The sequence below is a fragment of the Pleurodeles waltl genome, chromosome 8 (genome assembly GCF_031143425.1).
Source record: "Pleurodeles waltl isolate 20211129_DDA chromosome 8, aPleWal1.hap1.20221129, whole genome shotgun sequence".
In the NCBI taxonomy this organism is placed as follows: domain Eukaryota; kingdom Metazoa; phylum Chordata; class Amphibia; order Caudata; family Salamandridae; genus Pleurodeles; species Pleurodeles waltl.
The window spans coordinates 402,432,742-402,457,221 of record NC_090447.1 but is presented as its reverse complement, the minus strand read 5'-3'; positions in this window follow the sequence as shown (position 1 = coordinate 402,457,221).

Genomic DNA, 24,480 nt, shown 5'->3' with positions numbered 1-24,480 from the left:
CACAGCAACCCAGTCCACCACCAGAAGATGCCCTCAGTGATGACAGAACTCTGGGTGTCCTGATCTGGATTATCTCCCTGGCCCATCTGGCACCACTGGTCAGTCGGCTTCCACATCCCACATCCAGTACACCACAGGGCCCCCCATCCAACTCAAACACCACAGCAGCCACCCAACATCCCCAAACCTCTGTCCCCAGGTCAATCACTTATGTGCCCTCCTGTACAGGGACCCAAGTCAACGCCACACAGGCAAGACGATGAAGGTCCTGGTGTAAGTGGGAGTGGGCGCACCATTCAGGGGACACAGGCACGGGGGGCCAGGCCCAGCGGGAGGTTTGCTGTGTACAAGGGGGAGGCCCAACTCAGGGAACCGACTACCCAGGAGGCACTCACAAGTATCCTGGTGGCCTACCAACAAATCCAAGATAGGCCAGGTGATCACCATCTTGCTTGGAAACCAGTGGCTGCAGGGGGTACACCACCAGGAGGTCATGCAGCAGTTGCAGGCCTTAAATGCCAATATGGACACTATTGCAGGATTGCTGGGTGACATGGCCAACACAATGCGTGAGTACACAGCACACCAGCGAGCCCCTTCCACTAGCCAGTCTACTCACCAACCAACAACATCTGCTGCAGCTAGTGGACAGGAGGACCTGCCACATCAATCACAGGCCACCAGCACCCCTCCCCCTGCAGAAGGTGAACCACCCCAGAAGCATTCCCTGCGACCCATACAGACACCAGAGACTGTTGCCAAGACTCAAACCACTGCCAGGAAATGAGCCCCTCCTGAATGTCTCCCTTGTGTGCCACTGACACACCTTGTTCACTTTGGACTTCCATTGCTCCTTTTCCTATGGCCCCATGGATACTGGACCTGTGCAACAAACCAACTGGGCCACTACACTGAAGTTTACATCTACCATTACCCCACTATATTGCACTACCCCATCCTTTTTGTCCCTTCAATAAACACCCTTGAACACAACTGAAGTGTCTGTCCTTTATCATACAACAATGTCTTAAACTGCATTACCCTGTGCAAATGTCCAGTAATGTGTGAATTAATCTAACAAATGTGTGTAAGCAGTCTGTAGTCATCACATCAGTAAACAGTTGTGACCACACCAACATCTAAGCATAATTGTCAGTCAATTGAGAAGTAAAGGTAGTGCTTGGCACAACACAGCAGCCACACAGCACTTAACTGTAATGGAGGGATGAACAGAAGTACAGTGTTACCTGAGTGTCAGTGGAAGTACTGCTGTATGAGATGTGTCCTGTTGTCCACACTCTCCTCCTCCTCATCACTGTCTTCAGTGTCCTCTGCTGCCACAGGTGCATTGTCTCCCCCTCCTCCTGCAGGTGGGGCACATGGTGTCTGAGTGCCAAATTGTGCAGCATGCAGCAAGCCACCACTATCTGGCAGACCTTCTTAAGGGTGTAGAATAGGGATCCACCAGTGACATGGAGGCACCAGAACCTGGCTTTCAGTAGCCCAAATGTACGTTCAAAAACCCTCCTGGGACGCCCATGAGCTTCATTGTACCTATTTTGTGCCCCTGTCCTCGGATTCCTCACTGGTGTCAACAGCCAGGACAGGTTTGGGTAGCCGGAGTCACCTAAAAGTAGTGAAGGACACACATTACTCATGTACAATGGCACTGAGTACAACTTAAGGTGGCACACAGTGACATACATTGGGTGAAGACTCAAGCTCACCTATGAGAAACACTCTCCGCCTCTGTAGTCGTGCCATCACCTGTAGGACGCTGCTATTCCTCAACACATAGGCATCATGAATATATCTAGGAAACTTGGCAGTGATGTGGGAAATTTATTGATCAGCTAGGTAAACCATCTGCACATTTATGGAGTGGTAACTTTACCTATTTCTGTAGACCTGCTTGTTTATCCTGGGAGGGACAGAGGCAATATAGGTCCTGTCGATGGCACCAATCACACGTGGTATGTGCCCCATAGGATAGAATCCAGCCTTCAAAGTGGGCAAATCTTCACTCTGGGGGAATGAGATGTAGCTGCTCATGTGTTTTAGCAAGGCTGCCAAAACTCTTCCAAGCACATTGAAAACATTAGCTGTGACATTCCTGCAGCCAAACCCACAGTCACCTGGAAGGAACCACTTGCCAGGAAGTAGAGCACTGAGATTCCCTGTACTACAGGGATATGGGGTATGTCAACATCAGGACAGTGCGCGCTCTACGGGTGACAAAAATGCAAAAACTCAGCCTTTATGCAAGAGCATAATTCATGCATTGTGTTTAGATGCAGTATGCTAACCTTTTGCATTGCAGACTTTAACCTTGAAAAACACTATTAATGATGTTTGCAATAACTGTTCATTTGTAAGGTATTGCTGCAGACTGACTGAGTGTGTTAGGGCGTGGTCCCTTTCTAGGACCTTCTAGAAGCTTTCTCTGCAGCATGACTGGGTGTGGTTCATGGGATGGGCCAGACACTATATAAGGGAGTCAGCCCAGCTCCACGTGCTCACTATTCAGAGGTCCCGGTGCAGAGCAGCAGCAATTTCCTGAGCTCCTGTTCCAGAGGCCTACCTTTCCGTTCCAGGCCTGCCCCGCATTATCTTGCCGATCCTTGAGCAGGGTGGTAAGACGGAGGTCAGGCTGGGCCCCTCGACACCGTTCTAAAAAGTCTCTTGAATTTTCTGGCCTACTCGTGAAACTTTCAGAGTACGCAAATCATTGCTCTGATGTGAATCTTGGTGTTCAGATCGGCAAAGGCTTGCGCGATCATTTCATGGCATTTGCATATTCTTGTTAGAATCGTCAGTGAGCGCGATTCATTTACCGCATGTAAATCTTGGTGTTCAGATCGGCAAAGGCTTGTGCGATCATTTCATGGCATTTGCATATTCTTGTTGGAATCGGCAGTGAGCGAGATTCATTTACCGCATGTAAATCTTTATGTTCAGATCGGCAAAGGCTCGCACGATCATTTCATGACATATCGTTGTTAGAATTGGCAGTGTGCGCGATTCATTTCCCGCATGTAAAACGTGGTGTTCAGATCAGAAAAGGCTTGTGCGATCATTTTATGACATTTACATATCTTATTAGAATCGGCAGTGTGTGCGATTCATTTCCTGCATGTAAAACTTGGTGTTCAGATCGGCAACAGTGTGCGCAATCATTTCATTGCAAGTAAAAACTTTAATGTGTAATGTTTGTTGAAGTACACACATTTATTCTGAGCCTATGGATTTCCTGTGAAGATGATAAATTCAAAATGTGACGGTCTTCGTGCATATTAAGTCCCTAGTACTATTCCAGTTGTTTTCCAGGGAATGTTTCAGATTGTTTTGTCCTAATGTTAAAAATGCAGTGTTTGTTCTAAAACAGTATTCTAGAAGGTTCTTGTATTTCTAGACATTATGGGCCTCATTCTGACTTTGGCGGGCGGCCAGAAGGCCGCCCGCCAGCCCAGCGGGAAACCCCCTTCCATGAGGATGCCGGCTCCGAATGGAGCCGGCGGAGTGGAAGGGGTGCGACGGGTGCAGTTGCACCCGTCGCGATTTTCAGTGTCTGCTTGGCAGACACTGAAAATCTTGTTGGGGCCCTGTTAGGGGGCCCCTGCAGTGCCCATGCCAGTGGCATGGGCACTGCAGGGGCCCCCAGGGGCCCCACAACACCCGTTCCCGCCAGCCTGGTTCTGGCGGTGAAAACCGCCAGAACCAGGCTGGCGGGAAGGGGGTCGGAATCCCCATGGCGGCGCTGCATGCAGCGCCGCCATGGAGGATTCCCTGGGGCAGGGGAAAACCGGCGGGAAACCGCCGGTTCCCCTTTTCTGACCGCGGCTTTACCGCCGCGGTCAGAATGCCCCGGAAGCACCGCCAGCCTGTTGGCGGTGCTTCCTCTGCCCTCTGCCCTGGCGGTGAGACACCGCCAGGGTCAGAATGAGGGCCTATGTGTCATTTTATGAAAAGCTCATATGAAACATTGCATTAATCATTCTTGATTTGTTCCAGGTACCCAGAGTTCTTGAGGTCTAGTTAAAGTCACTTCTTAGATTATCCATGGTTACAGTAAGACAATGCTTAGAACCATAGTTTAGTGAAAGTCAATGTGATTATATTCTTATATTGTGTTCGTTAACCTTTTGCTTCCTGCAGGTCTCCTTCCCAGCTGTTCCCTACCTAATCCTCTTTTACCCACTTGGACTCTCTTACGCTCTGTGATATTTCTATCAGAGTTTTGGAGCTGTCTTGTGGTGGACATGTTGGGAACGTTCGCAGACCCCGAGGATCTGGTCTCCCTGACAGAATAGTGAGCCCACAAATCTTTTATCCTCCTGGTTTGCGTGTGTTCTCAGCATGGCCACATTGGACGAGCTAGTCAAGGTTATCAAGCAGCTCCAAGCAGAGGTAGTGTCATCAAAGGATATAGCAGCCAGCTTAGCTGAGAGAGTGAGTCAGTTGCATTAAAGGGTAGTAAAGAAGGAACAAAGGGACGATGTAGGTAGCTGAAAAATTGCGAGTCGGAAATAGCGATTCAATGCGAATTGCAATTTCCGACTCGCAAAATGGAATCCAAGAAAAAAATGCGACACCAATTTGCCACTCGTATATCTGTTGAAACGCAATTGCCGACTTCGCTTTTAGAGAGGTCACAATTTGCGACCTTGCTAAAAGCGAGGTCGCAAATTGCGAGAAGGGTGTCGCAAATTGCGACTGACTCGCAAATTGCCTGCAGGTGCTGCATAACAGTTTGGAAATCACTTCCTGGCTCTTGGTGATGACATCAGAACCAGGAAGTCATCAAATACACCTGGGAGGAGGGAGGACCACACCCTTTCCAAACTGCTGTGCAACACCCAGGAGAGAGGACCTGCTGCTACAATGGAGGAGACAGGCAGTGCTGGAAGGAGGAGGAAGCTCAAATTTTCTGACAAAGAACTGGAGGTGCTTACAGAGGAATGCTGCCTGCACCACGACAAACTATTTGGGAAGGCAGCCATGAGTGTCCCAGACACTGAAAAGAAAATGATTTGGCAGCAAATCCAGGAAATTATAAATGCCATAGGGGTGAGCCACCGCACCCTTGAGGAAATCAGGAAAAGGTGGTATGACCTGCGCTCTAGGACAAAGGAGAGGGTAGCAGAGCGCCTTAGAGAGATGAGGGACACCGGAGGAGGCCCATCCACTGTCCCACCACCAACAGCCATGGAAGCAATGGTCGAGCAGATCCTGGAGCCAGAGACCGTTATTGGAATGGGAGAAGTGGACAGTTCTGCGCCAGGGACATCCAAAAGTAAGTACCATGAGATACGCATTCACATCCACAAATGCAGTATACACACTCTCCCAGTACACAGCAGCAGGCACCACCAGACTAGCTCCATTCCAGTCTAGCAACCTCTAGAATAGTGCATTATGGTAAATGTAGTACAGTAATCAGAATATAGGCAAATGTTTATTATGAGGCATATAATAGATGTGAGAGACTGACAGTGTATTCCCTATTTCCCACAGGTCTCTGACAAGACACCCCCAGCAGGGACACCAGGCAGGGAGGAGAGCATGGGCCAGAGACACTGCAGGAGGCTGCTGCTGTTATTTCTGGGCCCAGCAGGACACCACCAGAGTCCTATCAGGAACATGAATATGAAATGGGGGCAGCTGATACAACCCCAGGGCCCAGCCCCACAGCAAGTCGATCTGAGCCAGCAGCAGGACAAAGGCGCAGACGCCGACGCAGAGTTCTGGCGGTGTCCCAGGAGGAGGTACGGGAAGCAGGCTTTGCAGGAATGGAGGCATCCCTCATCAATGGTCAGCGCCTGCAAAATAGACATCTGAGGTCAATCTCAAGAACCTTAAATAGGATGCAGAGCAGCTTGACCACTGGGCTGGCTGAAGTGAACGCGCAGTTCACTAGAAGGAACGAACATATGGGGGATCCAACCCAGCCCATCCGCCAACTTGTGACAGAACTGGTGCAGACAGACAGTATGCAAGCCGCAGGGAGCGCCACACAGTGGCACGATTCGACCGCATGGCTGCTTCCATTGGGCGTCTTGCAACCAACACGACTGGCCTGTATAGACAGACAGTAAGCCTGCAGGTTGAACTTGGGCACTTTGCGGGCGATGTTGCGCGTGGACTTGGACGCATCAGCCACGCTGTGGACTTGATGGAAGCTAGGCAGGTGGCAAGGGCCACAGGGGAGACCCTTCAGGACAGTGAGGAAGGGTCTTCAATAAGTAGTGTGTCTGCCAGTGAGTCTCGCGTGCTAAGGAGTGGAAGTGCACGGCAGGGGTCAGGTGACCCACCAGGGATGAGCCATGCCGGGCACACAAGGAGGAGGGTGTGAGCCACCAGACAGCACGGTTCATGAGGCACATGACGTTAATGTGTCCTCATCACATTTGGACAAGTACAGACTTTAACGGACAGCACTTTTCTTTCACCATATAGTTTACAAATAAAAGGTTTTGATTGTTCCACTACACAGCTGGGCTCTGTGTGTCTGACATTAGTGAGTGTGGTGACAGTTGCCATGTACCTGCCAAAGTATTGGGTTGCAATGTGGTTCCGTCTCTGTCTGCCTTGATTTGCACTGCTTCTATCCCCAGGCTGTCGGTGTGGTAGCTCTTTCTCCTCATCCTCCGAATCTGCGTCTTCATGGGTGAGATGTAGCCCACGTCTGGTGGCAATGTTGTGTAGGATTGCACAGGCGGCGACAATCTTGAATGCTGTTTCTGGGGCATACTGGAGTGCACCTTCACTTTTGTGGAGGCACCTGAATCTTGCCTTTAACAAGCAAAAGGTCCTCTCAATGACAGTTCTGGTCCACCGATGGGCACTGTTATAACGCCTCTCGTTCTCATTGCCAGGTGTTAGGTACGGGGTAAGTATCCATGGTCTTAGAGCATATGCACTGTCACCTGTTTGACAAAAATAGGCAATGATAGCAGGGCATGGATGGTTTCCACAGTGACCTGTATGTAAGGCTTCAGGGCGTATTCAGCAATACCTAATAAATATCTGTCTCCAAACTCCCCACGTTCTAGGCGTTGGTGTATCCCACTGTGCCGCAATATGTATGAGTCATGTGTACTCCCTGGAAATTTAGCTACAATGTCAGTAATGACATTATGGACGTCACATACCACCTGGATGTTTAGTGAGTGGGTACATTTCCTATTGCGGAACACATATTCCAGATTTGCAGGAGGGCAGATTTGTATATGTGTCCCATCCACACACCATATTACATGGGGGAAGCTGGCAATTCTGTAGAAGTCCAACTTGGTGCTGTTAATTTCTCCCTCATTCCTGGGTAGGTATATGTATCAGGACATGTGTGTGAGTATGGCATCTAGGAAACATCTGAAGAATCGTGAGAGTGCACTTTGGGATACCCCACCTGCCACAGCAATCACCCCCTGATAGCTACCCGAGGCCAAGAGGTGCAGTGAGCATAGCACTTGCACATGTGTAGGGATGTCGCTGCCGCGCATTGTCTGTCGTTCAAGCTGCGGATTGAGTAGTTCAATTCATTCTAAAATTGCTGCACTGCTCAGTCTATATTTGTCATAAATCTCCTCCTCAGTTTGTTGGAATATTGTCTGCCTGGTTCGGTATATACTCTCCTGTCTCTGCGTCCTCCTCCTCCTCTGTTGGGCAGCGTGGACTCTCCTCCTCCCTGCTATCACATACAGTTCAGCCATTTTGAGTAACCCAGATGCCTTCTGGGTCTCCTTTAATACTTTCGTTCTGGTTACCACCTGCTCTGAATCAGTGGTAATCTGGATGTGCAAACTGGGCTATTTGCGACTTGTCGCAATTTGCGACTGGCTTTTTCATATGGTTTGCGACTCGCAAATTGCAACTTCCTATTTGCGGGTCGCAAAATCAGGTCGCACATTTTGCGAGTCGGTAATGGCTCTCATCGCTACTTGCACTTCGGAAATGGGATTTTTGCATCCCATTTCGGATTTTGCGAGGTCACAAATAGCAAATCGGGCCAGTATCGACTCACAAAACTTTGCTACATCTGGCCCAAAGTCCTTTGGGTGTATCTTGGCCTGGTCCTTCTTCTCAAGCTTCTAGAGGGAATCCTCCTAGGACCATTTCCCTCAGCGTTCCTTCAGCCATTCCCTTAGCTCCTCCAGAACGTTTTTCAGGCGATCCCCTGAAAGCGCAATCTTTCTTGGTTCAAGTGGAATTACATTTTACCTGCCGACAAACACTTTCCCTGATGCCCAATCCAAGGTGGCCTTCTTGTTATCTTACCTGACTGGAGACGCAGCCACCTGGGCAATCCCTCTTGTGCGTGAAGACAGTCCCCTTCTTTACAATTGGAGACATTTTGTTTGTGAATTTGAACGAGTGTTTGATCGAAGAACTGTGACATTGTCGGCAGATCGTGAACTACTAGACTTGCGACAAGGTAACCAGGATCTAGTGTCTTACTTAGCTAACTTTAATCGGCTGGTATCCGACACATCCTGGCCTGAAGAAAAACAAGCGGCCTTGTTTTACAAATGACTCAAGGACGAGTTAAAGGACATTCTTGCTCAGATAGACTGGCAACCTACAGATTGTCGATATCTAATAAACCTTGTTTTGAGACTGGAACATCATCTAGCAGAACGAAGGGGAACATGCAAAAAGACTGAGAAATATTCCTGGGGTGTTCACGATCATAGAGAATCAAGAACCCAGAAAGAGAGAACTCCAAAACCTATGGAAATCGGAACAATCATAAGACCTTTGACCAAAGACGAAAAAAACATGCGTAGAAAAAATGGACAATGTCTTTATTGTGGGCGCAAGGGTCATTTCGCCAAAGATTGTCCAATCAAACCAAAAAGCAAACGAGGTCCTGTTCAGAAACTTACAGCCAATGCACAAGTCGAGCTGGAAAACTAGATCACTCAAGATGTAAAGAAGAGTTGCTCTTGGGTGTCACCATGGACCCTTCACAGTCTAGACATCTCAAGCTGGGCATAAAAGTTCAAGTAAAGAAAAATAACTGTTTCAAGAAGGCCCTTGTAGATTCTGGGGCTACTGGGAACTTTGTTGATGCCCAATTGGTTCGCGCATGGGGGATCCCATGCACCGAAAAGAAGACTCCAGAGATAACACAAGCCGTAGATGGAAAACTCTTGACTGGAGGCCCAGTAACTCTTCTGACTGTCCCCTTGTCGGTGATCTGTGATGGGGGAAATCAAACAACCAAACATGAAGAGAAGCTCATCTTTGACATGATCCATGCTCCTCAGTATGGAATTATCCTTGGCTTAGCATGGCTAACTCATCACAATCCTGAGATTAACTGGGCAGAACGGAAAGTCGTGTTCTCTTCAGCCCTATGTAATAAAAAATGCCTCCAGACGTCTCAAGTCGCCAAAAATTGCAACTCTTACATAGCCACTGAAGCAGAGAAAGAAGTAAAGTTGCCCAGGCAGTATTCGTCCTATGAAGATGTGTTCGATGAAAAAGAAGCAGAAACCTTGCCTACTCATAGACCTTATGACTGCCAAATTGATCTAACTCCATGTGCGATACTCCCTAGCTGTCATGTATACGCCTTGTCAGAAAATGAAAATCAACACTTACGAAAGTACCTAGATCAATTCTTAGAGAATGGTTTCATCCACCCTTCTAAGTCTCCTGCAGCCTGTCCTTTGTTTTTTGTTCCTAAGGCGAAGGGGGACCTTCGAACCTGTATTGACTATAGGGGTTTGAACAAGGTCACAATCAAGAACAAATACCCTTTGCCCCTGATTCCTGTCTTGTTGGATCAAGTAAAAAAAGCAAACATTTACACTAAGCTCGATCTACGAGGTGCCTAGCATCTAGTCAGAATGAGAGAAGGCGACGAATGAAAAACTGCGTTCAAGACAAGATATGGGGCCTCATTCTGAGACCGCCAGGGTGGAGGCCGGCTGAAGCACCGCCAACAGGCTGGCGGTGCTTCATTTTGTATTCCGACCGCGGCTGTGAAGCTGCGGTCGCCCAGCCAGGTCCGGCGGTTTTCCGCCGGATTTCCCTCGGCTGGGGGAATCCTCCATGGCGACGCTGCTTGCAGCGCCGCCATGGGGATTCCGACCCCCTTCCCGCCAGCCTGTTTCTGGCGGTTTTCACCGCCAGAAACAGGATGGCGGGAACGGGTGTCGTGGGGCCCCTGGGGGCCCCTGCACTGACCATGCCACTAGCATGGGCAGTGCAGGGGCCCCCTAACAGGGCCCCATAAAGATTTTCACTGTCTGCTTAGCAGACAGTGAAAATCGCGACGGGTGCAACTGCACCCGTCGCACCCCTGCAACTCCGCCGGCTCCATTCGGAGCCGGCTTCCTTGTTGCAGGGCCTTTCCCGCTGGGCCGGCGGGCGCTCTTTTGGCGGTCGCCCGCCGGCCCAGCGGGAAAGCCAGAATGGCATCCGTGGTCTTCTGACCGCGGAGCGGCCATTTGGCTGTTCCCGCCAGGCGGGCGGCTCCCGCCGCCCGCCAGGGTCAGAATGACCCTCATGGTCTCTTTGAATACACGTCATGCCTTTTGGCCTGTGCAATGCTCCAGCAGTATTTCAATTTTTCTTGAATGACGTTCTTAGAGAGTATCTCAACATATTTGCAATAGTCTATATCAATGACATTTTGATCTACTCTGACAATGAAACCGAACATGTACAACATGTCAAGATAATTCTCACAGCTCTCCGAAAGCATCATTTATACTGCAAACTAACCAAGTGTGGGTTGCATGTTACCACAGTTAAGTTTTTAGGGGTTATCCTTACCCCTCAAGGTATGGTCATGGCAGAAAAGAAAGTACAAGCTGTATCTGATTGGCCCACTCCAAAGACTGTTCGAGATGTAAAATGTTTCCTAGGGTTTGCAAACTTTTATCGCAGGTTCATAAACCATTTTTCTCAAACAGTGGCACCAATCACCAAGTTATTGAGAAAGAAAGAAAAATTGTTATGGTCTCCAGAAGCTGACCAAGCCTTTTCAACTTTGAAAGAAGCTTTTTCCACTGCCCCAGTCTTGACTCACCCTGATGTGGACCGTCCCTTCATAGTTGAAGCCAATGCCTCTGATGTGGCAAATGGTGCAGTCTTGTCACAACGAAGCAAAGACACTGGCCAACTTCTTCCTGTAGCCTACATGTCTCAAAAACTGAATGAAGCCGAACAGAACTATGTCATTGCTGAAAAAGAGCTTCTGGCGATCCGTGACGCCTTTAAAGAGTGGAGACATCATTTGTTGGGTGCCAAGTACACTATCACAGTATATACTGATCATCGCAAACTCCAGTTCATGAGTTCAGCTAGACTTTTGACTCCTCGGCAATTACGCTGGATGCTGTTTTTTGCCGAATTCGATTTTGTGGTAACTTTTCATCCTGGTAAAGACAATCGCAAAGCAGACACCTTGTCCCGCCAAGAGTCTACCACGTTGCCTACAATCCAACCTTCCAAAGCTATCATTGCTCCAGACAAAGTCCTATGCATCATAAAAACCGAAAACTTATTTGAAGACATCCGTAATTCCTTCACCATTGAGAAATGGCAAGCATGGGCTCAAGCACATCCCAAAAGATCAATCAAACAAGGACTACCTTTCCATGACGCTTGTTTGTTTGTGCCCACCACCAAGCTTCGCAAGTTAGCATTTCATTGGTTGCATGTTATACCTACCGCAGGTCACCCAGGTACTCCTAAAACTCTTAAATTAATCCAACGCTACTTTTAGTGGCCTACTCTGACAAAAGACGTCAAAACAATGGTAAAGAACTGTGAAGTTTGTGCTCGCATCAAGACAAGTCATTCAAAACCGAAAGGTTTGTTGCATCCACTCCCAACTCCACGTTGACCTTGGGAATACATCTCTTTAGACTTCATTACAGGACTACCAGTGGTTCAACAGCACTCAGTAATCCTTATGGTGGTAGATAGTCTCACGAAATATGGACATTCCATTGCCTGTAAGAAATTGCCCACCTCCAGTGAACTGGCAACCATCCTACTGAATAGAGTGGTCCGTTATCACAGGCTGCCAAAAATGATTCTCTCCAACCGAGGATTGCAATTTGCCTCAAACTTCGGGAAAACGTGGTGCAAAACGCTTCAAGTCACATCCACACTATCTACTAGCCATCATCCTCAAACAGATGGCCAAACTAAGAGACTGAATCAGACATTGAAGCAATATCTGCGTGCTTACACTGAGAAAGCATTTCATTCCTGGACATCAATGCTCTGGTTAGCTGAACTAGCCTACAATAACTTGTTTCACACCTCCACTGGTGTCACGCCCTTTTTTGGCTTGTTTGGCTATCATCCTGACACTTTGCCTATCACGATTCCTCAAGAAAGTTCTCTTACACCAGCTGTGTCGGAAACGATTCAACACCTCCACCAAATCCAGAAACTGATTCAACAGCATTCAGAAAAAGCTAAACAAAATTACATAAAGCATTACGACAAGAAACAGTGTCAAGGACCTCAGTATCAACCAGGTGATAAAGTATGGCTTTCTACAAGACACATAGGCGGTCATTCTGACCGCGGCGGTCGCCGCCCGCCAAGCGGTTCCCGCCGAAAGACCGCTCCGCGGTCAAAAGACCGCGGCGGCCATTCCGGCTTTCCCGCTGGGCCGGCGGGCGACCGGAAGTTGAAGGGGTGCGGAAGTTGAAGGGGTGCGACGGGTGCAGTGGCACCCGTCGCGATTTTCACTGTCTGCACAGCAGACAGTGAAAATCTTTGTGGGGCCTGTTAGGGGGCCCCTGCACTGCCCATGCCAGTGGCATGGGCATTGCAGGGGCCCCCAGGGGCCCCACGGCAGCCGTTCCCGCCATTCTGGTTCCGACGGTGGACATCGCCAGAAACAGGCTGGCGGGAAGGCGCTCGGAATCCCCATGGTGGTGCTGCAAGCAGCGCCGCCATGGCGGATTCCCTGGGCCAGCGGGAAACCGGCGGGAAACCGGCGGGAAACCGCCGGCTCCCCTTTTCTGACCGCGGCTTTACCGCTGCGGTCAGAATCGCCCAGGAAGCACCGCCAGCCTGTTGGCGGTGCTTCCGCCGCCCTCCGCCATGGTGGTCATGGACCGCCAAGGTCAGAATGACCCCCATAGACTTCAAGAAAAAGCATATGTTTAATCCCAAATTCATAGGTCCTTACACTGTCCTCCAGCAAATTAATCCAGTGACCTATAGACTGCAGTTGCCCGGGTCACTGTGTATTCATCCGGTGTTCCATACTTCCCTCTTGAAAAAAGCAGTCCAGAAGGTACGCTCCCAACCAGCTCCAGTTCTAGTACAGGGGGAAATGGAATACAAAGTTAAACAGGTGTTGGATTCCAAACTTAGAGGTCGTAACCTGTGGTATCTGATCTCTTGGAAATGTTACGGTCCTGAAATTAACTCATGGGTATCCGCATCTGATGTCATGCTCCACGACTAGTGAGACGTTTTCATCGTCTTAACCCAGACAAACCAGGCCCTAGAGCGCGTTTGGGAGAGGGGAGTACTGTCAACATCAGGACAGTGCGCGCTCTACGGATGACAAAAATGCAAAAACCCAGCCTTTATGCAAGAGCATAATTCATGCATTGTGTTTATATGCAGTATGCTAACCTTTTGCATTGCAGACTTTAACCTTGAAAAACACTATTAATGATGTTTGCAATAACTGTCCATGTGTAAGGTATTGCTGCAGACTGACTGAGTGTGTTAGGGTGTGGTCCTTTCTAGGACCTTCTAGAAGCTTTCTCTGCAGCATGACTGGGTGTGGTTTGTGGGCTGGGCCAGACTCTTTATATGGGAGTCAGCCCAGTTCCACGTGCTCACTATTCAGAGGTCCCGGTGCAGAGCAGCAGCAATTTCCTGAGCTCTTGTTCCAGAAGCCTTCCTTGCCATTCCAGGCCTGCCCCACATTATCTTGGTGATCCTTGAGCAGGGTGGTAAGACAGAGGTCGGGCTGGGCCCTCGACCCCATTCTAAAAAGTATCTTGAATTTTCGGGCCTACTCGTGAAACTTTCAGAGTACGCAAATCCTTGCTCAGATGTGGATCTTGGTGTTCAGATCGGCAAAGGCTTGCATGATCATTTCATGGCATTTGCATATTCTTGTTGGAATCAGCAGTGAGCGCGATTTATTTTCTGCATGTAAATCTTGGTGTTCAAATCGGCAAAGGCTTGCACGATCATTTCATGGCATTTGCAAATTCTTGTTGGAATCAGCAGTGAGCGCGATTCATTTACCGCATGTAAATCTTGGTGTTCAGATCGGCAAAGGCTTGCGCAATCATTTCATGGCATTTGCATATTCTTGTTGGAATCGCCAGTGAGTGCGATTCATTTACCGCATGTAAATCTTGGTGTTCAGATCGGCAAAGGCTTGCGCGATCATTTCATGGCATTTGCATATTCTTGTTAGAATCGGCAGTGAGCGCGATTCATTTACCGCATGTAAAACTTGGTGTTCAAATCGGCAACAGTGTGCGCAATCATTTCATGGGAAGTAAAAACTTTAATGTGTAATGTTTGTTGAAGTACACACATTTATCCTGAGCCTATGGATTTCCTGTGAAGATGATAAATTCAAAATGTGACGGTCTTTGTGCATATTAAATCCCCAGTACTATTCCAATTGTTTCCCAGGGAATGTTTCAGATTGTTTTGTCCTCATGTCAAAAATGCAGTGTTTGTTCTAAAACAGTATTCTAGAAGGTTCTTGTATTTCTAGACATTATGGGGGTCATTACAACATTGGCGGTAAATGCCGCTTACCGCCGTGCAGAAGACCGCCAACACAGCGCCGCAGCTGCGGATTTCCACCACAGCTATTATGACCCATAGCTCGGAATCCGCCAAAATTTAGACACTCACACAAGTCCGCCACACAAAAGGTCAGTGATAAACTGGCGATAACAAAACCTCCACCGTCATGCCAACAGGAATGTGTCCACACTATCAGGACCCACGAATCCACGCGGCGGTCTTTCAACCAAGGTATTCCATTGGCGGTACACACCGCCGCACTCAAAATACACACACATTTACAAAACACTACCACATTGGACAAATCGAAATACACACACCTCATACACATACATACACCACTCCCACACATCCAATACAATACAAAACACACACCCACATCACCCAAAAACCCTTACTACCACAATTGCGACTGAAGGCCAGAGAGACACCACCATCTACAAACTAGCATCCACAGGCACTCAACACCATCACATCACACAACATCCAAGTACAAAACACCACACACCCCTAAATATCACCCCACACATCACAACACACACCACCCCACACATCACCCACACCACCCCATGGCACCGCAAAGACACCCCAGGTTCTCTGAGGAGGTGCTCAGGGTGATTGTGTAGGAAATCATCCGGGTAGAGCCACAGCTATTCGGATCACAGGTGCAGCACACCACCATAGCTCCATCTTCCTAGCTAGGAAGATGAAGCTATCGTGCAGAATCGTGGACAGGGTCAACGCAGTGGGACAGCACCCCAGAACACGGGATGACATCAGGAAGAAGCAGAATGACCTACAGTGGAAGGTGAGTTCCGTGGTCTCAAGACACCACATTGCGGTTCAGGGGACTGGTGGCGGACACCCACCTCCTTCCCAGCAACTATCAACATGGGAGGAACTGGTCTTGGCTATACTGCATCCTGAGGGCCCCGCAGGAGTAGCTGGAGGAATGGTCTCTGGTAAGTTAAATCTTTAACTACTTCATCCCCCTACCCTACCTGCATGCTATCACATACCCCCACCCTCGCCCTCACCCCCATCACTCCAACTCCTCACATATATCCCACTATCACAACCCACACATCTCAATACCAAACCCTGCATGCAACACCAAAACATGGACACCCATAACCAATGCATGGCCACTGCACATACCCACACACACCCCTAAACAATTATCACACAAGGTCCCACACAAGAATGCAAGCACTGGGGTACAGGGTCACCCACCCATTGCACACCATGCCACACACAGATGCAATAATCATGCCTTTACACCCCTGCAGGACCCCTACCCAACGTAACCGGACAGGAGGGTCCACACATGTCCACTCCACCCACAGAAGAGGCCCACAGTGATCACAGCAGCTCTGTCCAACTGGATCTAGATGACCAGCCCGGCCCATCTAGGACCTCGGGACAGTCGGTTCCCCTCACACTGGCACAAGCCACAACAGAGCCTCCCCCCTCTGGAAACACCAGCACAGCACCCACCCAGCGGGCCCATACCTCTGTCCCCAGGATACGTCAAGCAGCAGTGTGTCCACCACTAGAGAGAACCCAGGCTAACCCACCACCCCAACAACACCAGGGACCTGGGGGCAGTGGTAGTGGGCACACGGTTCAGGGGACAGAGGCCCAGGAACACAGGGGAACTGGGAGGGCTGCTGTGCGACAGGGGGAGTACAGGCCCAGGGAACCCACTCTCCACGAGGCCCTCTCCAACATCATGGGGGCATACCATCATTCCCAGGAGACGATGGCAACGATACTGGCCAAGTTTCAGGAGACCCAGCGGCTGCAGGAGGAACAGTATTTGGGGTTCAGGAAGGAACTCAAATCCATCAACACCACCATGGGCACCACTGGAGGGGTGCTGAAGGAACTCATCAACGCCAGGAGGGACACTGTGGCACAACAAGGGGCCCCTGACACTAGCCTCGATGATGAACTGCCCACCACCTCCGCCGGCGCTAGTGGACAGGAGGCACCGCCACAGGACCACGACACCAGCACCCCACCCCCTGCAGATGGAGAACCATCCCGCAAGCGGTCCCTGAGATCCAGGACAAAGACAGAGAACAATGCCAAGACCCCTGCCAAGAAATGAGACCACCCTGATTGTCATCCTTCTGTCGCACTTTGTCACCCTGTCCATCCTTAGACTGCCTTAGCTCCACTTCCTATGCCCCTTTGGACAATGCACCTGTGAGACTAATAGACTGGACTCTGCCATGGACATTCCTCCACCATCACCCCTGACCATTTTACAACCCCCTCCAATACTGAGCACTTAAATAAACACCCTTAAAGCACAAAACAATCTGGAGTCAGTCTGTGCTTTCGAAAATGTGTATTTGCAATAACTGTGTAAAAATGCTACATCCATTGTATTGTCAACATACCTATGTCACACAGTTCTAGTCCATGGGGAAACAAAGCAGATGTCACACAGTGGGACCCACATCTGTGAAATTGAAAGGGAAAGTGACAACTCAGGGTCCATACCCTGGGTGAAAGTGATAGACAGATGAGAGGTAGAACAATTATATCAGATGTAGCAGGCAGTGATGTCTTCTTACCTGTGTCTCACTGGAAATATTGATGAATCACCGTGTTTCTGTTGTCGATGTCCTCTTCTACTGCTTCCTCTCCTTTACTGTCCACAGGTTCCAAAGCTGCCACAACACCTCTATCTGGACCATCCTCCTGCAGAAAAGGCACCTGTTGTCGCAAAGCCAAGTTGTGAAGCATACAGCAGGCCACGATGATCTGGCACACTTTCTTTGGTGAGTAGAATAGGGAACCACCTGTCAGATGGAGGCACCTGAACCTGGCCTTCAGGAGGCCGAAGGTCCTCTCTATAACCCTCCTAGTTCACCCATGGGCCTCATTGTAGCGTTCCCCTGCCCTTGTCCTGGGATTCCTCACTGGGGTCAGTAGCCATGACATGTTGGGGTAGCCACCTGCAAATGTCGAGGGAAATCTGTTAGACACACACTAACTCTTAGGGACATCCGCAGACCCAGACACCTAGTCACACAGTATAGGCTCCATGTCCTCACCTAATAGCCACACACAGTGCCTCTGGAGTTGCCCCATCACATAAGGGATGCTGGTATTCCTCAAAATGTAAGCGTCATGCACTGAGCCAGGAAACTTGGCATTCACATGGGAGATGTACTGGTCGGCCAAACACACCATCTACACATTCATTGAATGGTAACTCTTCCGGTTTCTGTACACCTGTTCACTCCTGCGGGGGGGACCAACGCCACATATGTCCCATCAATGGCACCTATGATGTTGGGGATATGTACCAGGGCACAGAAGTCACCTTTCACTGTAGGCAAATCCTCCACCTGAGGGAAAACGATGTAGCTGAGCATGTGTTTCAGCAGGCCAGACAACACTCTGGACAACACGTTGGAAAACATAAGCTGGGACATGCATGATGCTATGGCCACTGTTGTTTGAAAAGACCCACTTGCCAGGAAATGGAGTACTGACAGCACCTGCACTAGAGGGGGGATACCTGTGGGATGGCGGATTGCTGACATCAGGTCTGGCTCCAACTGGGCACACAGTTCCAGGATTGTGGCACGATCAAGTCTGTAGGTGACAATTACATGTCGCTCCTCCATTGTCGACAGGTCCTCCAGCGGTCTGTACACCGGAGGATGCCGCCACCTCCTCATCTGCCCCAGCTGACGTGCTCTATGGAGGAGAACAGCAAGCAGAGAGTCAACCAACACTGAGGTATGTTAACACAACTTTATTCCTCCATTTTTTTAAACCGCTATGTGCCTGTATTAGTGTGTATGAAAGTCCTAGATATGTGTGACGCATTTAAAATAAATGCCATGTGGCCCCCTGAAATAGCGTCTGCCTGACCTGTAATGTGGGACAAGGGGATTTGAGGTAACTGCGCTGGCGTTGTACACCATCGCAATCCTGCATTGTTTAACATTGGACGCTCTGAGTCCGAGGAGCCAATGACGATGTACGCCGGCAGTGACGGTACGCATCGCCGCGGACGTGACTGCCATTTTCTCACTGTTCAATCACTTGATACATGATCTTCAACAGGAGAGGCCCTACACTGCAAGTGCTGCTGTGACCTCAGTCTGGAAGAGACAATGGCTCATGTGTCTGGGGAAAGGGCCCCTGCCTTCAGCACAGATGAGTTGGAGAAACCAGTGGATGGGGTCCTCTCCCAGTACACGCTACTCTACAGTCCTCCAGACGAACAGGAAAGTACACTGTTAGCATGCCGAATGGGCAATGCCTGTGTGGAGTGGTGTGGATGGAAGATGGGGTGGAGAATGAGGCGTGCATGAAACGACAGTGAGTGCATGTGCATCATGGCAAGGGTAGGGATGCGGGCCAATGACTGTGACGGTGCGGACGGTTATATCTTCTCCTTTTCCCCTGTACTATTCCTGTAGGTCAGCGCCCACCAGAAGAATGATATTTGGCGCCATCGCCAAGGAAGTCCGGGCTCTGGGGGTCCACCACAGACGGAGCACCCACTGCCTTAAAAGATGGGAGGACATTCGCCGCTGGAGCAAGAAGCCGGCGGAGGCCCAGCTGGGGATGGCCTCCCAACTTGGGAGGGGTGCCCGTCGCACCATGACCCCCATGATGTTCCAGATCCTGGCAGTAGCGTATCCGGAGTTGGATGGGTGCTTGAGGGCATCACAGCAGCCACAAGGGGGTGAGTACACTCTCATTCAGCTGATTCTGCGCGCAGTGGAGGTGTCGGGGGGGAGGTGGTCTGTGAGTTCCCGTAGGCCAGGGCGAGTTTAGTAGGCAAGGTCCCGTCATAAGGAAGGCAATGTGGCACCCCACCCCACCTGTGTTCAGAGCCAACTACACCTAGTCAGGCTCCTGTGACTTCCATGTGTGCAGCAATCGGGCATAGGCCTTGTAACCCATGTCCCTGTGATTAATTAGGGAACTCAAAGTGCACGGCATAGTGCAGGGGGCTTCTGTGTCTGTAGTTTCCACCAACGATAGCGGTATTGCATGCACTCAACATATCTTTCTTCTGTCTTCCCCCCCTTTTTGTGGTCTCCCTGTTCTTGTGTGCATTAGCATCATCAGGCGGAGGAGCAGTGGCACCGGAGCAGGAGGGAGCTGCATCCCCCATGGCCCTGGAGGGCGAGACAACGGAGTCTGAAGCCACCAGTGGGACGGAGGGTGAGTGGAGCTCCACAGCGGGGACAGGAGCTGAGACCAGCGACACAGACTCCTCCTCTGATGGGAGTTCCCTTGCGGTGCGGGCCCCTCTGTTCCGACTGCATCTACAGGTACAGCCACCACCCCCCCTACCAGCACCGGCCTCCCAGCAGCCCCTCAGCGTGTGCCCCGTGGCTGCTCACCCAGGAGGGTGGGCATCTCCTTCACCCCAGGCACCTCAGCCCCTGCCCCAGTCAGCCCTGCTGCCCTTATTGAGGAGGCCATTGACCTCCTCAGGTCCCTCACTGTTGGGCAGTCTACCATTTTGAATGCCATCCAGGGTGTAGAGAGGCAGTTGCAACAGACCAATGCATACCAGGAGGGCATTCATTCTGGTCAGGCAGCTCAACAGCGAGCTTTTCAGACTCTGGCCTCAGCACTGATGGCAGCCATTGTCCCTGTGTCCATCCTTCCCCCTCCAACTTCCTCTACCCAGACCCAAACCAACAGCCATCCACCTCACGACAGCCTCCAGCCCATGCACCTTCACCCAAAGTCAGCAAACGTACACCTCCTACAACCACTACCTCTTCCTCCACTCCCAAACCCCCTCCATCTACCCATCTCAGTGTGTCCAAATAACTTTTCCTGTCCAACCTTGACCTCTTCCCCTCACCTCCCGCACCCCTTCAGTCCCCTAGGGCCCGCCTTTCCAGGTCCCAACCCAGCACCTCAGCCACCACATCACTGGGAACAGTAGTTCCAGCAGCAACCAGCTTCTGGAGTGCGCCAAGCAGCAGGGCAGCCAGTGTGCCAAGGAGCCAGACCACAGACAGTGCCCCACCTCAAAAGCAGAAAAAGTTGGCCAGTGCCCGGCGGGAGAAAGGCAAAACATCTACCACTAAAGCCTCTCCGAGGAGTACAGTTGGGAGTGGGAAGACAGCTGAGCCACCATCCAAGGTGGGGAAGGAGCACAGAAAGACAGGCAAGTCGCCGAAAACCTGCCACGCGGACAAGACCACCACCAACACCGCTGCCAAGGACACTGCCGCCACAAGCACTGCTGCCAAGGACACCGCCGCCACCAGCACTGCTGCCAAGGACACCGCCGCCACCAGCACTGCTGCCAAGGTCACCGCCGCCACAAGCACCGCTGCTAAGGACACCGCCGCCACCATCACCACTTCACAGGACACCGCCACCACAAGCACCGCTGCCAAGGACACCGCCGCCACCAGCACCACTTCACAGGACACCGCCGCCACCAGCACCGCAGGCCAATGAGCGCCAAAAGCTCTGACGCTACTGGGGCCACCACAAGAAGGATGAAACACTCTGGGCACCAAGCCCCCTCCAGAACCAGTGGAGTATCCCATCCACTACCTCAGTCCTTGGCAGGATGAAGCACTCTGGGCACAAAGCCCCCTCCAGAACCAGTGGAGACTGTTATCCACTTGAGAGACTGTGGCTTTGCACTCCCCAGGATAAAGCAGTGGGCAAACCACCCACTGGAGAGACTTGAGAGACTGTGGCTTTGCACTCCCCAGGATACATCAATGGGCATGGAGCCCTCTCGTGGATCTGGCATCGTGCACTCATCCGGCTGAGGTGCCCCCCTTTCCCTTCCCCCTGAGGTGCCTGTTGTATTTTGAACTGATGCCCCAGCAGTGTTCTCTCCGTTTTGATCGGGTATCTTGTGTGGGCCTCGCCCATGCATTTTGGGCCCAGTGGTCCACGGACTTTAATGGTGGAATACCTTGTACTTGTATTCTTGGTGTATATATTTGTTAATAGTGTATACATATTTTTTGAGTACTGAATTTTAATAGATTACAATCCTTCACCTCATTTCTTTTGTCTTTGCATTCTTCTGGGGGAGTTGGGGGGTGTAACTGTAATGTATCATGATGTATTAGTGTGTATGTTGTTGTGGGTGAGGGTGGGGGTGGGTTGGGGGTGTTGCGTGTTACGTGTGTGTGTCACTCTCTTTTCCCTTCCCCCTCCCTGTGTTGTAGGTGCAGTACTCACCGTGGTCTTCGCTATCGGCGTTCGTGCTCCTGGTAGAGGAGCAGCAAGACAAAGGCAGGGAGTATCTGGAGTTCCGGTTCTATGGCGCCCTGGTTCCTCGTGGGGGGTGTAGAGGTGACCGTTTTCCCTTCCAAGTCCTGTTTCCGCCGTGTTTTTGTTCGCTGTGAATCCGCCCCGGAAAAGGTGGCGGATTGGACTGTTGTAATACTGTGGGCGGGACACTGTACTCCACCTGTCTATTGGCGGTTACCGCTGTGGTGTTTGTTTGTACCGTTGTGGCGGTCGGAGTGTTAAAGTGGCTCTTTATGTTGGTGGTTTCTGCCACAGTCATGATTCCATTTTTTTTTGCCGCTGGCCTGTTGGCGGTTTTACCGCCGCTTTAACACCGACCGCCAGGGTTGTAATGACCACCTATGTGTCATTTTATGAAAAGCTCATATGAAACATTGCATTTACCATTCTTGATTTGTTCCAGGCACCCAGAGTTCTTGAGGTCTAATTAAAGTCACTTCTTAGATTATCCATGGTTACAGTAAGACAATGCTTAGAACCATAGTTTAGTGAAAGTCAATGTGATTATATTCGGATATTGTGTTGGTTAACCTTTTGCTTCCTACAGGTCTCCTTCCCAGCTGTTCCCTACCTAATCCCCTTTTCCCCACTTGGACTCTCTTAGGCTCTGTGATATTTCTATCAGAGTTTTGGAGCTGTCTTGTGGTGGACATGTTGGGTACGTGCGCAGACGCTGAGGATCAGGTCTCCCTGACAGGGTATTACTGTAGTGCTTCAGATAGCAGGAATCAGATCTGGCTCCAATTGTTGACACAGCTCAGTAATTGTGGCCCTGTCCAGCCGATATGTCAAAATGATGTGGCTTTCCTCCAGTATATCCAAGTCCACTAGGGGTCTGTACACAGGTGCTTGCCTCCTCCTCCGCAGTGGTAGTTATCTAAGTAAACCAAACATGAGATGTGTGTGACTATACAAAGTATGGACACACAATATCACAGTACACAGAGCATATATGTATGTAGCAGACTGTAATTGTCTTGGTCTGTACCATCGGTACCTATGACGCACATTAAATTGTCCGCCATGAGTACCAGCATTAGGAACTGACAACCGCCTGTCCTGTCTGCAGGGACAGGTGGAGGTGACATCACTCTGCTGGAGTTTGGCATCATCGTGCAACTCCTCATTGGTTAAGATGCAGTTCTATGGAGCACAGGAACCAATGATGATAAACGCCGGCGGAGACGGTGTTTACCGGCGGGACATGACCACCGTTATCTCTGTCCCACTTCACTTGATTCTTGACTCTCTACAGGTCAATACCTCCAGTGCCTGTGCTGCTGTGTCCTCTTTCTGGAACGTGTGCTTGCCTGTGCCATAGGGGGAAGGGCCCCAGCCTTCACATCGGAGGAGTTGGAGAAGCTTGTGGATGGGGTCCTACCCTTGTATGGGCAGTCGTATGGGCCTCCAGAGCAACAGGTGAGTACCTATGGGTACGTTGGATGAGATATGGCTGCATGTAGATGTATGTGCGTGCTGGCAGTTTGTCATATGGCAAGTGTATTTTTGCTGCATGCAATGTGTATGCAGAGGTACGGGTCATGTGTGGGCTTGATGTGGGATCCATGCAGTATGTAGCCAATTAATGTTACAGAATGGAGTGTTGAGTTAATGGTGTCCCTCGTCTGTGTTCCCTTTGCAGGTCAGAGCCCATCAGAAGAAAGGGTTGTGGTGTGCCACTGCCAAGGAAGTGCGGACCCTGGAGGACCATAGCCGGGGGAGCACCCACTGCAGGAAAAGGTGGGAGGACCTGAGATGCTGGGCCCGGAAGACCCCGTAGGCCCAGCTGGGGACAGCCTACCAATGAGGAAGGGGTACCCATCAGAGCCTGACCCCCACCCCCAATGGCCTGCATACTGGAGGTGGCCAATGCTGGGTTGGATGGGCGTTTGAGGGCAGCACAGCAGCCCCAAAGGGGTGAGTACACACTGTGTGGTATTCATTTGTTTGCCTGCCGTGGTGTTTGGGTGCAAAGTTCAAGTCAGTGGATGCATCAATATACCGGTTTAGCTGATCCTGTGGAGTCCTGCTTAGCAATGTAGGGTAGTATGTATATTTGGTAATGGCAAGTAGCTGGCATGCCATGGCAGACATGGCTTAGTGTGTCCCAGTAGGTGTGTAAATGGGAGTGTTTGGGTTAATTTCTGCTGCTGTTCCCAGGTAACTGCAGAGTGTTAGTCCCAGTGAGTGATTGTGATGTATATTCCATACGTGTATTTGTTGCTGTAATTGACTCTGTGCTCCCTTTCTTTCTCCCTCACCCTCTTGCCTCTTCTCATCCTGTCCTTGTCTGCATTAGCATCATCTGGTGAAGGGGCAGAAGCACCGGTGAGTGGGGGAACTATAGCCCACGGGACCCAGGAGGCAGAGTCCACTGGTGCCGAGGGGACCAGTGGGTTTGAGGGCGAGGGGAGCACAACGGTGGAG